This window comes from Triturus cristatus, chromosome 10 (genome assembly GCF_964204655.1).
Source record: "Triturus cristatus chromosome 10, aTriCri1.1, whole genome shotgun sequence".
Taxonomy (NCBI): Eukaryota; Metazoa; Chordata; class Amphibia; order Caudata; family Salamandridae; genus Triturus; species Triturus cristatus.
In genome coordinates this window covers 829,672,747-829,691,133 of record NC_140593.1, presented here as the reverse complement: position 1 = coordinate 829,691,133, position 18,387 = coordinate 829,672,747, and the positions used below count along the sequence as shown (strand labels likewise).

At 47.5% G+C, this 18,387-nt stretch overlaps 1 protein-coding gene across 1 annotated transcript in view; it reads left to right on the top strand.

The window, feature by feature from the left end:
• The window catches only part of LOC146790091 (glucagon receptor-like), a 481,117-nt gene that overhangs the window by 385,572 nt on the left and 77,158 nt on the right, over positions 1-18,387 (top strand). The gene's annotated exons all lie outside the window — the stretch shown is intronic.

Here is an 18,387-nt window from a genome sequence, read left to right as displayed (position 1 = left end):
GTCTCGGTGGGGATCCACCAGAAGAACCCATTGGCTTACGTCTTTGTCAATAATAGCCTGGCTCAGTCGAGTTAGGTATTCATCTCTCACCTAATAATCCAGGCTAGTGGAGTGTATGTTTCCACCTCCACTAGAAGATGAGGGAACTACATTTTTGTTAGCTCGAAATTATTGCTTATGAATGTAATATTGAGATTTCTCAGGCTGCCCATGGGCATCGTTTCCCCTCGGGACCCCCGACGATTCTGTTGAGACTCCTGGTCCTGATGGTGGCAAATGTGTGCTAAGGGATAGGGTTGTCTCCAAATTCTTTATTTAATGCGCATTTTCATGATACTAATAGTGAATAATACACTATTAGTGTAATAAAAAATAGAGTTCACTTAGAGCCTAATTTACAAGAAACTGATGTATCATCATCTATGCGTCAGTTTCCTTGAGTGTGTGTCAAATGCTCTGGTGACAACATGAATGCACTTTATTTACAAATCAGGGCTCCATGGCGCAAGGATTAACAGTTGTAACAGAAATTCAGACGGATCTGTTGGCGCAGAAGCGATGCATTACTGAAGTTGATCGTAAAACGGACGAAACTCCAGTATTACATCAGAACATATAGGCGAGTCTCATTATAAAAGCCCTGAGTCAGTCCTTACTCGTGGTCTGAGGAGGCGTAGGGATTTTGAGGCAGTCAAGTCATAGAGTGATGTAATAAAATGTTGTAAGTTCTACTGTGCCACTTCTATGTGGCTTTCTGCGTGGGAACGCCTAAACTGCATACATTCCCTGCATACATTATACCTGGCGCATGTATAATGTGATGCAGGGTTCTAAAAACGAACGCACTGGAACCAATGCGTCAGGTTGTCAATATGGAGCAGTGTGGCGCACTGATTGCACTGCCGCTGCGTCCCAAAAAGGGATGCAGTGGTGGCACAAGGGGCTTGTAAATAAGGCCCCCAACGCTTAGCTGGAACAGGGCCTCTGGGGGCAGCTGTGCTAAGTAAACATGGTTTTAAATGTATATTGACTGCGTGCCTGTGGCTGAGAGTGTGTTTCTGTGAGCGAGTGTGTCTGTGTTTGTGAGCGTTTTGTCTGCATGTGTGAGTGAGTGAAAGTGAGTAAGAGTCAGTGTCAGAGAGTGAGTGTGTGAGATTGAGAATCTGTAAGTATGAATGAGTGAGAATAAGTGAGTGAGAATAAGAGTGTATGAAAGTAAGTAAGCAAGAATGAATATACATGAGTGTAAGGGGGTGGAAGAGAGTGTGATTGAGAATAAATGAGTGAGTGAGAGAATGAGTGAATGTGATGTGATGCTGGCAAGATTGTCATAGGTCCTGGCATACTGAAGATAATTATTGTCTTATAGAGACATTGTTTTCCAATAGAGATACTAACATATTATTGTCCTATAAAGATACTGGCATGCTAGATGGATACTCTAGCCGCCAGACACGTGACAAAATACTAGCTCTGGCACACTAGGGGTAGTTCTGTGCATAAATAGCACGAATTGTAAAATACTGTTACTGGCATACTAGAGGTAACAAATAGCATATAGGACGCCTGTGGATGAATACTTTTTAACAGAAAACAACCGTTCCTGTGGACAATCAGTTAATGATACTTAATACATATTAGCACAATCACAATAATTGAAGGCAAGGAGATGTTGGAAAGAGAAAAGACATATAGCACGAATTTGGTATGAAAGTACATTGCTTTTTTATATAATGTAAACACATTATTTTAAATCCAGTGCATGGTGTCCCAAGTGATTGTGTAACCTATATTTCAGGGTTTTGACTCATTGTGACCTAAAAACAAGGTTTCATCAAACATGTACAAAAGCTACCATGAAATCGATACATGATGAGTGCTCGCAGCCTTAATACAGTATTAGTAGCTGAAAAATGGTTCGCTTCACTTTGTCGACGACGTTTCGTCCCACTTGACAATGTGGGGTCTCATCAGGACTTAGCAATGAAGGTGCACCTAAAAAATAATAAGAACCAACGTTTCAGTAATGAGGTATGGTAGAGAAAACTCGAGAATTGCCTCAGAAAGGTAGATTGTCATTCGGTAATCATACCTGGGGATGACTGTCAGGTAACGTTGTGTGCACCATGTGAAGATGAAAAAGGAAGTCTGGTACTCACATAGGGCCCAGACGGGCACTGCGGGCATGAGAAATTTGGAATATTTAAAATAAATACGGGCGCACGGGGTACATACTTGATGTCAGCAGCTCTGTTAAAAATAGAACTTACCCTATAGTGGGGATGGTACTGGCAGTCAGGATGGTTTAAGATGGAAAGCCTCAATAGGCTCAAAAGGGCGATAAGTTGTTGTCATGAATTTCTGAAAAAGGAGGGTTGAGAAACCCAGTAAATACACATGTTGCACAATGAGTCAATCTCTGTGGTGATTAATTCGGAGATCTCTTACCCGTGGTAAAGGGGCTGGTTTCTAGGTAAGCCTCACAAGAACATGACACCAATCCGTCTGTTGGTTATCTAAAATTAGAACGAGAAACAAGTGAATAAGCATTCACCCAATTTCCAGGCTACTACAACACACTCAGGCACAGAATTGCTCATACCCGGTGTGGAGTTGATATTTGAATATTCCGGGCCTCCAAGTTCCGCTGCAGAGATGAATCGCGCTCGCCTCGACTCGTGGATAAATACTGGCATCCCTGAGGAAATTGTTGGCATGTGGACACCAGTGCTGGTACTGGCACACTTGCTTAAAGGAGGGCATCCTGGCATATGGTAGGGTGGCAACAATGACGACATGCTGGCCATGACAGACCGAGGTAATTTTTGACATAATGGTCATCTATAGTATATGGATGGCATCAACTGCAAAATCTAAGCAGTGGCATATTTTATGACATTTTTGATAGAAGGGGCACACGTGGAATATGGAGGCCCCATGAAAGAATGCTGGCCCTGGCATATTGGAGGTATTTTTTTGCATATTGGGTCAACCATTGCACATTTAGAAAAAAAGGGGTGAGCCCCTGGGAAACATAAGGTTTGGCTTGGCACACCGTTAAATGATCTGAATATTTAATGAGTGTCCTTTGGCATTTTAGCAACTTTATGTGAAGTTTATGCTTTAAAATGCACAATTTCTCCCCATTCTATTCAATTGTTTCTGGAGGGTGCAGAGAAAGGTCTGCTTTACTTGCTTCGCTCATTAACTACAATTAAGGGCAAGTATTATGCCCCAAACTTTCAACAATCCAGACAGCACCATAATATAGTTGACAATTAAAATATACACAAAGGGCCTCATTTACAACAATTTGATTCAGGGCAGCGCTGCACATCAAGTTGCTGTGCTGCCATGCATCAAAAGAAAAGGGCAGGATGTCCCATATCTATGAGATACGCCGCATTCCAGTCATTTTCCACTGAGCTGGTGCACAAATGGCTGCCTTTCCCCAACGCAAGCACCCCTGCACCATGGCGCAAGGGTGCCTGCATTGAAATCAGGTTGTTTTTGTGCAGGAAGGGACACCTTCATTCCCAAAAACAACTGCTTCGCCACCCCTGGGGAGGCGCATGTCTTTGGCGCGTTCCCAGATTTACACTATGTTGTAAATCTGGGAATGTGTCAAAAGTCATGGGCATTGAGTGGGAACACCCACCGTAAGGCAGTGGGAGGCAACTCAGTGACTTCCACTGCATTGCCTTACACCATATCTACGAGGCCATAAAAAGCCACGCAGGGTGGCTTGCTGTGGCTTGTAGATATTGGTCTGCACTGTGTCCCGCAGGAACATCAAGAAAAGGGACGTTCCTGCATGCACTGGACTTGTAAATAAGCCCCTAACTATTCATACATTCATAATGGAATTTCGGCACTGTCAATTGTTCTGATGTTAAGGTTGTGTGACATGCCTTCCTGGAAACAATCAGGGTCAAGGGTCACATGATGTCAATTCCTATGATGTCAATTCCTATGATGTCATTATGGTCAAAGTGTATGTGATGTTACTTCCGCTACCCCAGGCATTTTGGTGAATCAGCGTTGAACATGCTTGTTCAAGTAAAGTGCTCGGGCAAATATTTTGTGTTTATATTTTAAAATGAAGTCTTTTTTATCACCTGTTGCTAGCTCCCTCACATTCAGTCAGGGTGAACCACTCTACATCTAACCCACAAACACTACTGGTTATAAATAAATTGTACAAAAACTCTGAGCTTCCTTTGGGTGAGAGAGACAGTGGGACTCCCAGCTCATGTCCATTGTGATTCTGAACCTACCCAGGATATCGGCGGGAGCCTCAGAAAGTTTTTTGTTTTATTCTTGCCTTCAACCCATCAAAGGCCCTTCCACAACTCTTGACGAAGCAAAAGGCCCGAGGCCCCGCCCTCTCTTACCCCCCCCCCCCCCCCCAACCCCAGTGGCTGCTGGTGACATTTCGAAGTAGTGGACTTTAAAAGTCGGTGCTGAATTTTACGTAACAAGCGAAGAGAGCGACTTCAACTGAAATGAGGGGAGGTAAGTTGGTTTCTCTCCGTGAGAAATATTTGGCAAATGGGGCATTTTAAACCTAATTTCAATAAATAATTTTTTGAGACAACAAGGTTTATAAAGCAATTCTAAGCCTGTAGTCTTGAATTATTAAATTATTTAAAAGCATTAAAGACTGCCCCGTATCTTAGTGCATTAAATATGTTCAAAAACTATTCTAGTGTGCAACTGTTCAGTGCCACAACTAAGGTTTTTAATTGTCATATTTGGATTCTTTTTTCTGCATCATTAACTTATTTTTTCAGGACACCTTAAAGACGACTCTTTTTGTTTGGAAAGTACGCCGAGTTGGCGTTGCAGTGCGCGCAATGTAAACTGTTTTATTTATGTATTTACTTAACTCCGTTCCGCTATATGTCAGAGTCCACTACCACCCCCACCATGCCCCTCCCCCGCCCTGACTCACCGCCCCCAGCACTCCCTCGGCGAGCCGCCACTGGTCATCATGAGAAATTCTGCAAAACAGCAACCGAGGCTGTGGTTAATGTTCAGGAACAGATCATTCACAGGTTTCTGTAACGTTAGTAAATGAGCACTCGGGACAAGTGTTATCTTTCCGCTATGTTTATTGGCACATCAGTTGAGCAGTTACACCAAGGAGCGCCGGCCACCTCTATCTGTGCACTCGCTGCCGCACACTCCTCTCTCCACGCTCCGCGCTTAGTCCTGCGCGCGCATCCTGGCGTCAACGTGCGTACCCGCGTCACGTCACGTGACGCGCTAACAACTAGACCGCTACATATCTCCCCCTTTTACCGACCCAACAATAGGTCACTTACAGTTCGCAGTCCAGTTCAAAGTCTTGGAACCTGGAAGGCCTTACTACTTGTCTTCCGCTCCTGGTCACCTTACCGCTTGACCCTCGAGCCCCTTGGCTCTGTGGTTCCTCACGTTCTGTCCCTTCGGCCATCGCTCCCCCACTGTTCAGATTGCCTCCCAGCCTGTCCATCTCTGCCACTGGGGTCTCACCCCCTTGCTCTCCTCCTTGCTCCTCTCCTGCACCTGCTTCTTCCCTTCCTTCACTTCCACTCGCCTTATTCTCTTCATCCACGTCTCCCGTGCCTTCGCCTTCCGTCTCCCACTGTTCCCATCTCAATATCTTGTTGCACCGGGCCATGCGGTCCTGCGACCACACGTTCCCGTCACTGAGCAGAGCCGCTCTGTCATACACTTCCCTGACCTGCATGGGCTTGCTGTACTTGCTGTCTCCTTTCCTTTGTAGGGTAGCCAACTTCACTCTCACCCATTCTCCTCTCACTAACCGAGTGTCCTTCACACTCCTCCTCTTGTTGTAGTTGTTGGTGTAGATGGCTTGAGCCCTCTCCATATTTGCTCTCACGACTGCCGGAGACCATTCACTGGTCACTACCTTCTCCTTCCAGATTCTGTTGTCGTGCGTGAAAGGTTCACGTCCTCTCAATATTTGGAACGGGCTGTACCCTGTGCTTGTGGGCGTTATCCTGTAGGCCCATACCATATTCTCCACCGCCTTCTTCCAGTCCTTGTTGCAGGTGATGGCTGCTTGAATGGCCCCCATCACCACCCTGTTAAATCGTTCCACCAGACCGTTACCTGCCGGATGGTATATGGCCGTGTGCTTTACCTCGATGCCGTTCCTCCCCATGAACTGTTTCCATTTTTCTGATGTGAACTGTGGCCCGTTGTCGCTTAAGATGGACTTGGGAATTCCCTCTCGGGTGAACGTTTCCGATAGGAACTCCAGGATGTTCTCCGTGTCCATCGTTTCGCTCACTTTTATCTCTGGCCACTTGGAATAGCGGTCGATGAGGACACACACATATTTTTGTACGCTCTGGTCATCCAGCACCGGCCCTAAAATGTCTATGGACAACTCTTCCCATGGGTTTGCGGGCGTGTCGAATTTCCCCAGAGCCGGGCGTAATGGCCTCAACGTTTTGTCAGCCCCTTGGCATTGGGGGCACTCCCTGACATGTCTCTCTGCTCTCATGTCCATGCCTGGCCACCAGTAATTCTGTTTCGATCTAGCTTTGAGTTTCCCAATACCCAGGTGGCCTTCATGCAATAGGTCCAGTAGTTTGTTGATGAGATTCGTGGGGGGGATTACTCTGTCTCCCCGGTATATGAATATGCCCTCATCTCCCACGGTCAGTTCTTCTCTCACTTCATAAAAAGGTTTGAGGTTGGGTTTCACCTTTTTCTTGTCAGGCCACCCTTGGGTGATGTGGGCTTTTGCCTCCATCAGGTCCGCATCTTCGTCATACGCGGCTGCCCACTCCTGTCTGCTGATGATCTTCTCTTGATCCTCAATGAGAGCCACCATCTCTCCTCTGTCCGCGGGGTCTTCTTCTCCCGGCTCCATGGCCGCCGCTCGGCTCAGGTAGTCTGCCACTCGGTTCTTGTTTCCCGGGATGTACTCTACATCATATCTGTAGTCCAACAATTTTAGGGACATTTTCGATATCCTGGGTGTGGCGCTGGCGTGTCCACACGATGTCAGAACCTTCACTAACGGCTTGTGGTCCGTTTTGAGCAGGAATCGGGTACCCCATAGGAATTGCCGGAATCTCGTCATGGCCCACACTACCGCTAACATCTCCTTCTCAATGACGCTGTACTTGCCTTCTGTCTCCGTCAGTGCTCTGGAGGCGAAGCTTATTGTCTCCACTTCTCCACTTCCTCGGTCTTGCATGAGTACAGCGCCCAACCCCTTGTCGCTGGCGTCCGTGATGAGTATGGTGGCGCCTTGCGGGTCGTAACCCTTGAGAGGCATTGCTTCTAGGATCCCTTTTTTGATGACTTCAAATTCCGCTTGGGCTTCCGGTGTCCATTGGAACACCGTGCTTTCTCTGGTCAGCCTCCTCAAGTTATAGGTCTTGGATGCGAATTGTACCACGAATTTACTGTAGTACTCCGCCATCCCCAGGAAGGACCTGACCTCCTCCTTGTTCTTGGGGGCCGGAGCTTCAACGATGGCCTTCACGTTTTCCATCTTGGGGGTGACCCCTTGTTGCCCTATTTCGTGGCCTAAATAGGTCACCGATTGCATTCCCAACCGGCATTTCGACCATTCCGCCGTGAGACCTTTAGCTTCCAGCGTCCGTAACACCTTTTCCAGTGTCCTGTCATGGTCCCTCCTATCTCTGCCCATCACCAGTATATCGTCCTGGAAGTACTGCACGTCCTTGCAGTCTCTGAACAGCTGGTGCATCATCTTCTGGAAAACGGCCGCCGCCGAGGCCAACCCGAACGGCATGCGACAGAATCTGTAGCACCCAAACGGGGTAATGAACGATGTGAGACTTTTGCTGTCCGGGTGTAGGGCTACCTGGTGGTAAGCTGATGTAAGGTCGATGGTGGAGTACCACTGGACTCCTCTGGTTCGTGCCAGCATCTCCTCTATCTTGGGAAGGGGAAATTTCTCCACCACTATGTTCTTATTGAGTTCTCTCAAGTCTACGCAGAGCCTGACCTTCCCGTTGGGTTTCATCACGACCACCAAAGGCGCCAACCATTCGGCACAGGTTATGGGTTCTATGATGCCCTTCTTCTCCAGGTCTTGGAGTTCCGTCTGGACAGCTTCCCTTACTGCAATGGGCACATTCCTTACTTTGTGTGCTACTGGTGTGGCTCCTTCCTTCAGTACTATTTTGTGTTGAAATTTCTCCATTTTTCCTACTGCGCCCCCAAACACTCTCGGGTAGTTTTCTTTCCATCTGTCTGTGTTCAGCCATTCCACCTGGTCTGTGAGCAGGATCTGTTCCTTCCCTCCTGGGTCGAGTTTTATGCCCAGGTCGCCCTGGTCCAACCATCCCAGAACGGAGGGTCCTTTCTCGGCCACGTACAGCTTGCACCACGCCGTACGGCCTCTGAATTCGAACAACAGACGTCGGAACCCTAGCATGGGGATGCGATCACCATTGTATGTTACCGGTCGTATGTCTAGTTTCTCCAGCCCAGGGCCCAACTTGGGTTGGAATTGTTCTACCCACACTGCACGCTGTACGATGGTGAATGGGGATCCGGTGTCTGCCACAACTGAGATGGTTATGCCGCCCATGGACATCTCCAGGACCGGTTTGGTTGATCTCTTGGCATCCACGCTCAGTACCTGATCATATATGCACAGTACGGTGACCACCTCCTCCTCCGTGGCGTCTTCCGGGTCTTCCGCGCTTTGGTCCATGTATTTCACCACTCCTTTCTGTTGTTTCTTCCGACACACCTTCTCGTAGTGGCCCATGATACCGCAGTGCATGCATTTGGCTCTGAAGGCCGGGCAACGTCTGTCGTGGGCTTCGTGGGACCAACTTCCACACCTGTAGCACGTTTTCTTGCTCTCACCGTCCGCTTGTTTCCCTTGCCATCTGCTGGTCCCTTTGGTTGTGGGAGGCTTGGGTTTCTGGTCCCTGCGGTGATCTCCCTCCTGTATCCTGTTCACCATGGTTGGGGCGCCTGTGTCTTTTCTGGTAGCATCGGCGCACCTCTTTGAGAGTTCCGCCCTCTTCACTATGACCATTACTTCCTTGAGTGTGGTGTCCCCACTCGCCCACAGCTTGTCTTGCACGTTTGTACTGGTGGTGTGCATGATCACCTGATCTTTTATAAATTCGTCTTCCCACAGTGCGTACCTGCACGGGGCTGCTAGCTTCCTCAGTGCTGCTACATACTCTTCGATGGATTCTCCCACCTTTTGTTTCCTTTGCTGGAAATTATATCTGTCTACCGAAACACAGACGGTGGGGCGGTATCGCTCATCCAGGTCCTCCACCGCGTGCGCATACACATCATCGTCTGTGTCTTCTCTCTTCGTGGGCACTAGGCTCTTGTATATTCTCAGACCTTCAGGCCCTAGATTTAGTAGCAGGATGCGTTTTTTTCTCTGGGGCGTAAATTTCTCTTCGTTCTCGTCCTCCAAAACCCCTATGAAATTGTCTATGTATTCCTTCCAGTCCTCCCATTTCATCATTGGTTCACCGGGTTTCGTTAGGAATTGCACCGGTGCAATCGCATACCCTGCCGGGGTACTCATCTTTGCTTCCTTGGCACTTGTTTCGACGGTGGCTTTACTCGGGGGGCTGCCTGGGGTGTTGTCGTTGTTTCTTGTGTGCTTGATCCTCTGGGGGCTCTTGTCACTGGGCCCCACTTCCTCCTCTTTGGTAGCCAGTGCAGCGCTTTCTGTGCTTGATTACGTGCGAGGGCAGCTCGTGTGCTTTTGTCGGTTGTGGACGGCGTCGTCTCTGTGGCCTGTTTGTGGTTTGGTTATTGTACCGTGGCACTGCCACGCTCCTCGGGTGCTCTGTGCCTGGGGTCGATCTCCGCAGTTGGCTGGGTCGTATCTCGTGACTTCCCCCTTCCAGGCGGCCTGTGCGGTGTTTTGTTTGGGCTTGATGGCCTGGTAGCGTGTCTTCCTTCGACTCGTGGGGCCACGTGGAGTGTTGCCCTCTACTGCGCTTCCCCCCGTCGGTCCGGTTTCCGTCCCGACCTCGTCGCCACTGTAACGTTAGTAAATGAGCACTCGGGACAAGTGTTATCTTTCCGCTATGTTTATTGGCACATCAGTTGAGCAGTTACACCAAGGAGCGCCGGCCACCTCTATCTGTGCACTCGCTGCCGCACACTCCTCTCTCCACGCTCCGCGCTTAGTCCTGCGCGCGCATCCTGGCGTCAACGTGCGTACCCGCGTCACGTCACGTGACGCGCTAACAACTAGACCGCTACAGTTTCCCCATCTACATTAACCTACCATATCTGCATGCACATACACACAAATATATCATAAAATATACATATATTTACAGTTTCATACTGCACATTCTTGATCTGGGGTATTGGAGCACTTTAAATGAGCATGTTACATTGCAAGAGGTCTGATTATTATTTTAAGCGCAGGGACATTAATTGACTTGCCCAGATTCACAGGATGGTTGAGCTGACGCCGAGACTCGAACTTTGTTCTCCAGTTTATAAGAGGCAGCTGGGGATGTAACACTAAACGCTGTCGCTAAGCCCTCTGTGTGTACACTGTGTAACTGGCAGAACAGCAGTTACCCCTCGATACTGCACATGTTAGTATCACGTTTCCATTCAGTTGCGGTTCAGCACCCACAGGAGCTGTAAATGTGTGACGGACAACAGCTAGAACATCACCTTATTGATTTTATAGGGCAACTTTACCTGCACCTCTGTTCCTGGTTTCTGCCTCCATCATGATGGCAATTGGGAAGAATGCCGATATTAATACAATATTTTCCTTATCGCAGTTATTATTTAGAATTTACAAAAGTCACTTCACTGTCTTTCCACCGTCCCTCGAGTCTGTCCAGCAGCATTTCTCTGCCATTTCTTTTTTTTTGTCAAAGGTGTTTTTATTTTTAGTAAGGTAAAAAACAAAAAAAAAACAGAGAAAAATACGCGGCAATCCCGCCACAATTCCCACGCAGGGGAGATGCACAAGATGAGGGGGGCCGTTATGACCAGCAATAGTCCCGTTGTCCGGCCCAGCTGAGCCGCAATCTAAAGGAGATGAAGAGGGACTGCCATTTTTTTTTAACACAACCTCTTAATTTATTCTTTTGTGTGACCCACTCACTCATTCCCATTTTCCTGAGGGCCCCAACTGCGCCAAGCCTCTGATGACCTACATTTGAGCCTCCTTTGTGGCAGGCTTTATAATTTGGTCTGCACTTCTGATATTGCCTGCATATGTTATAGTGGAGTAGTGGACACATGCCGGCCGTTCTGTACCGATAAAACAAACTTAAAGCGGCCTCTGGCACGCCCATCCCCAATCACCTCCCAGGCCCTTCATGTGCCAATTAATTGAGGTGAGCGGGTGGTACAGCACAGGAAGTGGTTTCACAGCGGATGTCATGGCTTATGCCACAGGCCCCTTGCACGTGCTCTCTGATCTCTTGCAGTTAAAAAACACACAGTTTTTCCTTTAATAATGTATTCCACAATGCACATGAGGACAGATCAGCAAAGTTATGTTTCCATTCAAGTGCTTAAACAAGAAAATGAGATGCTGAGACTTACAGATACTGGCTGCCATCAGGTCCCGTGTCTCCTGGTGATGCGAGGGTGTCCGTTCCACTGAAAGCAGCATGATCCACACTTACCATTTCCAAGGACAAGGCACCAAAACACACATGCTGGCAACCAGTCCTACCTGTGATGAGTGGGAAAGGGTGGGATTTATGCCTGTGAATGTCTCACGCAGGGATGGAGACTTCAGTACCCAAAACCGTGACGCTGAAAGGGGTACTGGCCGTTAGTCGATACTGCCGTGGACTACAATGGCAATGATTCATTATGAAGGGCATTAGAACAGTAAGCCCCAGTGGCGGCTGGTGGATTTTGAAAGTGGTGAGGCGCGAAAAATGTTGTACCCTAATTGAATAAACGAAACAAAAGGCTGCGCATGGTTTGAGTTGGGCAGGGTTTGATAGTCTTTTGGACATTACACTGCTTTGTTTGGCAAACATAGCAAACTGTTATTGGGAGACAACATTGTGCATCACAACACACAAACAGCACTCCACACAACAAACCAATGAGCATTGCACCGGCGAAAATATAATGTGTGGCACACAGCACAGGCCGCTCTCAAGCCTTTCTTATTGCCTGCATCCTGAGGTCTCAGCCTCGACACTCAGGTAATGCTTCCCACTGTCAGACCCTAGGCATCTTACTAACAGAACATCTCACTGTAGTCGGAATACATTAAAAACCTTAAACACAAACAATAACACAAACCCTTCTAAAACTGCGTCTACAGATATAGTCTTTACCTGACAATATGCGCACATATAATGCTACAGGGAAAAGCAGCCCTTCTTAATTTTGCATGATTTACATGGTGTGATAAGTTTGGTCAATGAGGCTCAGAGATGTTCAATGGCCTGTTAAGGGAAAATCCACGTCATTTGTGACCGCTCATTACATAAAACAAAAATCAGACATGGCTTGCATGGCTTACGTCTCCTCTGGTTAACACTGCCAATTACCATAACATGAAACAGAGAGAGAGAACAATTTTCATTGTCCAAAGCAAGTCTCAACTGTTTTTGTTAGAACTTTAACTAAAGACCTATAGCTCAGACAGGTTAGTAGTGGATCTCTGTGCAAGACTTCAATAAGCTAATTCAATGCGCTACATATCAAGGTAAGGACAATGCACAGTGCCAAACTCTCAGAGCTGGTACTATTCATTATGCAGAGCAAAAATACAGCACACAGCAGAAGTCTGCTAATTTAATTACAAAGGACATAACCCTTCAGCATTGCATATAGATGGGTAAACCTGATTGTATTTAAATTAAAGCTACAAAAAAGTTCCATATTACTACTCCAAGAAGCTATGTTTAATTTCTGAAATGGTTACAGTGAGACCGAGATGGGCTTCATTTTTTAAAGCGAAGTGACTGCACTAAGAAACATGGCGAAAGCCGAACTTTGCATTATGTTAGATCAAGGGGACAGCAACCATCCCTTACACATGAGCACTGGCATGTACTAAGTGTCTGCTTACATTATTTCCCATATTCACCATTTTCAATCTCATCTTCAATTGAGTCAAGATGCAGCTTTCACGCAATGTGTATAAAATACAATAAATCAGTGAGTTTCCAGAATAATCAAGTCAGGGGCTGCATGTGACCACTGTCTGAACTACCTCAACCCAACTGTGTGCATGCAGTTTCTGATATATGCATGTAAAACACAAATTCGGCAACATGAGGTTTTTCATAGTCACGGGCAGCTTGAAAAGTGCAACCCTTGAAACTGGTGTGGCTCTGACATACCGAGATTTGCACATGTTGCTTGCAGTCCGAATAGACAGCCACTTCACCTTTTCACGTCGCACCTGCGACTCCACTAACCATTTCAAAACAGATTGGAAATTTACCTCTGAGGATAGTAACAGTATTTCTCAACAGGACTGTGTGCTTTGAGTGGGACCCCCATCCTTACAGACCGGGCACGCAGGCATCTTAGCATGCCATGCAATCATGTGCTAGTGCTCGTGGTACTTTAAGCCTGCATACTGTAATGTACTAGCATGCAATGCAATTATGTTCTAGAGCGCGTGGTACTTTACACTTGCATACTGAAACATACTAGCCTGCCATGCTTTTTTGTGCTAGAGCCCATGATGGTACTTTACACTTGTGTATATATAGTAATGTACTAGCATGCAGTTATGTGCGAGTTTCCTTGCTACTTTACACCTGTATACTGTAACATACTAGCAAGACATATTATATGTTAGAGCCCATGGTACGTACTTTACACCATGCTGTTATTTGCTAGAGCTTGTCGTACCTTACGCCTGCATACTATAACGTGCTAGCATGCGATCGATGCAGTTATGTGCGAGTTCCCTTGCTACTTTTCACCTGCCTACTGTAACATACTAGCATGCCATGTTAGGTGGTAGAGCCCGTCGTACTTACACCTTCGTACTGTTAACGTACTAGCATGCCATGTTATGTGTTAAGAGCCCGTCGTACTTTACACTTTCCTACTGTTAACGTACTAGCATACCATGTTATGTGTTAGAGCCCGTCGTACTTTACACCTCTTCGTACTGTTGACGTACTAGCATAGTAATAAAGGCCCTTACAAATGCCATTCATTCTTGGGCCGTCAAGCAGACAGTGGTAATCACGCCGCATTGTAGCGGGTGTTGGGATGACGCAGGCACCCCCTCTCCCCCATAACTCTGAAACACAAATACATGCAAATGAGCTAAACCAAAAAAAAAAGCACTGCCAAGATGAACAAGACGTGTCCAGCAAATCACAACAGATAATCTAGCTCCAGTCGCGGCTCGCGCGGGGGGGGGGGGAGTCGCGCACGGGGGGGGATATGAAATATTAAACGAAAAACCTACCTCACAGCCGGTCCCGGGTCCACGGCACGCCACCTCTCAGACCTCTGCTCCCCTGGGCTGCGCGCCTTTCACGAACGGCACTGGAGGGGCCTGCCAACCCCTCTCAGCCAATCCTGGCGCTGCCAGCAGCGCCAGGATTGGCTGATGGCACAGCTTACGCTACGCCCGCTGCCTGCCCATTAGGAGACCGAGGGGCTCCTAATGGGCATGCGCAAGCCAGTGCAAACACAAGTGCGCATGACTGGGCACGGGTGAAAATTCGCTCACCATCCCCTCTCATGCGCACTTGTGCTGCTGCGCTGCCTGTTGCCCCTGGTCTGACAATCATGTCAGTCAACATGACGCCGGACCGCCCACCCCCTTCAGACTCTGAAGGGGGTGGGTGGTCCAACGTCATGCTAACTGACATGATTGTCAGTTGGTTCTCCCTCGGCGTCTTTGAACTTAAGTGTTTACTTAAGTTTAGAAACGCCGCGGGAGCTACGGGCGGGAGCTACGGGGGGGGGGGGGGCGACGCCCCAACGCCCCCAATGGACGCACCGCCACTGGTAAGCCCTACGTCATGTGTCACTGTTCGGAAAGTTGATGACTGCCTGGCTTCCTCGCCTGCTTCTGAGCAAGGCGGGGCAGGCAGCCTGGGACAGACAGCCTAGACTTAAATACATTGATTTGCCTAGGATTAAATACATTAATTTATTTAGAGATACGTTTGTATCGCTAAATAAATCAATCCATTTAATATTTGCACAGGAATGTGAAGGAATAACAGGGGCGTGCAGCCCCACAGCCCTAATGGTGAATCCACCCCTGCACCACCTTCTGTTACACATTTTGAAGTTGTGGGTCTGTCCTATGTGCCAATTGAGGTTGCTTTTAAACCAGTGTGAGCAAAGGTACATGTGCGTTCCTTTCTGTTATGTGTCTGCACTTTTATGCCTGATGTGAGCAGAGGTCTAATCTCACTCGCTGATGGTACATGAGCTGGCTACTGGGCTTTAAAATTGAAGTGAATTAGCAATTTTAGAAATCTGTTCCTATATAGTAATATTAAAAATGTGATCAATCATTGTCACATTTCATCTCACAGTTGTAAGTGTAAAAGACAAAAAACATTTTAATAACCCATTTGCCATACCGTTGAAGGTACTAGCGGCTCGATATTTTTCTTATAGCTTAATTTCAAAGAGCACAGATTCTCATCGCTATTACACCTGTTGCCTGTTACTAACTTACTTCTGTATTTTTTCACCTTTTAAACAATACATAACTTTGTGCCTGTAATGGTGGGTATCTGCATTCATAATAGGCCTAAAGCATGTATTGGTATGCACTAAAGGTCCACTGTCTTACAGATGAAAAAGGAGATAATAGAGTAGAGGCAGTCAAAGGTGCAGATTTATTCATTTTAGCACAATTGCTAGACCTGGCCCTTTTGAAAAGTTTATCCCCAAACCTTTTGCCTTTGCCTCCTATTTTTCGGACCCTGTTTGCGTTGGCTATAGGATTCTGGCATTTTACCACTGCTGATCAATGCTAAAGTGCATATCTTCTCTGTATAAATTGTGATATGATTGCTTATCCATGATTGAGCTATTTGATTTACAGGTAAGTCCCTAGAAAAGTGCACAGTGTGTGCCAGAACCTGTAAATCAAATGCTACTAGTGGGCATGCAATACTGGTTGTGCCACCCACAAGAGTAGCCCTATAAATGTGTCTCAGACCTACCACCGTACTGCCTGCACACATAGTTGTAAACTGACATTTTGTCCTGGCAAGTGCATCCACTTTCCAGGCCCAAACCTTCCCTTTCCTTACACGTAAGGCACCCCTAAGGTAGGCACAAGGTACCCCCATGGGCAGGGTGCAGTGTATGTGAAAAAGTAGGCCAATTTAGTTTTTCACTATTGAAAGGCTATCTGTCCAATAGGCTAACATGGGAATTGCTTTGTACCATTCTACAAGTATAGCTTTGCACAGAGACAAGATGGAAAAATGTAGCTTAGGCTCTCTAAACTCAGAATTTAATAATGCACCTTTTGATGAAGGTGGTTTTTAAACCCTGTGTTTTTTTGTGTTCTTTTATATAGCGCAAACTCGACCTGAAGGTATCAGAGTGCTTTAATTGAGCACCAGTTGCGATACAGACAAACACATCACATTAATGTTTTTTGTTTTTGGGCAGGCACGGGGAGATTAAGTGATTTGCCCAGAATCACAGGATGCTGAGCATCCCTACCAAGACTCAAACCCAGTCCCCCAGCTTTGAAGTTGACCGCTCTAGCCATTAGACCACATCCTCTCCCTTTTAGAAAGTGGGCAATTTCTTGATTTACCATTATGTGTACCTCTGACTGTTTGTGTGTTCAGCGTCTGGTGTTGGAGTGACAGGAACTGGGGATGTTCATTCACTCTAGACAGTCACTGGGGGGGATGAGGTATGTCCTTCCTTGCCTGGGTGACTCATCGTTGGTCTGAATAGACATGGGCTGCATTTAGAATGGTGGGAGGAGTTTCACTTTCACCTGAATAGGCTGTATCTCCTTTTCACAATGCTGTCTCCACCCCCTGTGGTCATGCCTCACCAGAGAGGACAGGACTGGTTGGGTCTGGGTTAAGAGACCCTTACACACGAGAAAACAATAACAAAATGGTGTATAAGTATTGGACCTAAAACCCCAGGACTTTCTATTACCTCAAGAAACAAAAGGACTCTGCCAATAAAAAGAGCAGAAGAACTGTGTGAGGAGCGCTGCCTTTTTTGTTTGAGGGATGGGTTGGCCTGCAGTTGCTGCTTCTATCAGTGGTGGAGGAAAAAGACTGATTATTTTTGCCCTGCTGTGGTATCCTGCTTGTGAAGTATCTCCAAGGGCTTGTGTGTGCTTGCCTCCTGTTGGAAGTCTCAGGGAGATAGAAGACTTCAGAAAGAGCTTCTTGCTGGATGTACAAGTAACCTGCCTGGAAGGAGGGCAGATATCACTTTGTGAGGCGCACTGCCCTTGCTGTGTATGGGGTGGGCCAGCCTGCAGTGGTTGGTCCTGACTGGAGCAAGAGAAAGACTGGACTGTTCTTCAACTTTGGATAAGGTGCATGATGAGCGATTTATTTTTGCTGCTTCCTAGCATGTAGAGCGCTATCTTTGGCCATTTTCCTTGTCCAATATTAGCGCCCTGGGAGTGCTTTAACTTTCCCCCTGTACTAGTCTCCAACAAGTGGCGTGCGCTTTCTTTGCCACTTTTCAGTGAGCGTTCCTGTTCAATAACCCAGTGCGGGTTGCTGTGTCTGGCTTCTGCAAGGAAGATGGGGTCAGTTTAGGGAAATCGCCCTGTATAAAGTAACCGCTGCAGAGCCTCTCAGTGGGGCCCTGTCGGTTGCCGTGGCAACTTGAAGCACCATGGAGGCAACACAGTGTCCAACTGAGAGGAGGCATATTGAACTCATCACCAGGGGCGGGCCAGACCTCTGAGGCTTGTCTGGCCTGTCCCACCCCAGGACTAGCATGGGTGGTGGGTGGATAACACGGCCCGCCAACATTGTCAAACAATGGGGTGCACCCCCTCGCCTGCCGCAGAAGATGCCACGCCCAGCTCAGGAGAGACTGCGGTGGTGCTGAGTGAGCAGCTACAGGTGGTCCTCAAGCTTAGTGAGTATCATGAGGGGCCAGCGGATCTCTGAAGAATAAAAGGTAGAGGCAGCTGCACCGCACATTCGCGGGCAACTGCTGCCAGACACTCATAAAGAGTGAGGGACCCAGTGAGGTCTCCCCACCACCCTGAAAAAGAAGGCCGGCCCCCAGTGGGGACTCACGTTGGGGGCCTACCCTAGTGGGATTAAGTCCAGAGATTACTTGCAGCTGTGTCACATGATCACGGGCAGCCACTTATTGGCATACCTTTGGGAGCATTGACAAACAAACTCGGATAGCACGTCTGGGTGGCAACCCTCGACGGAGGTCCTGAACCTG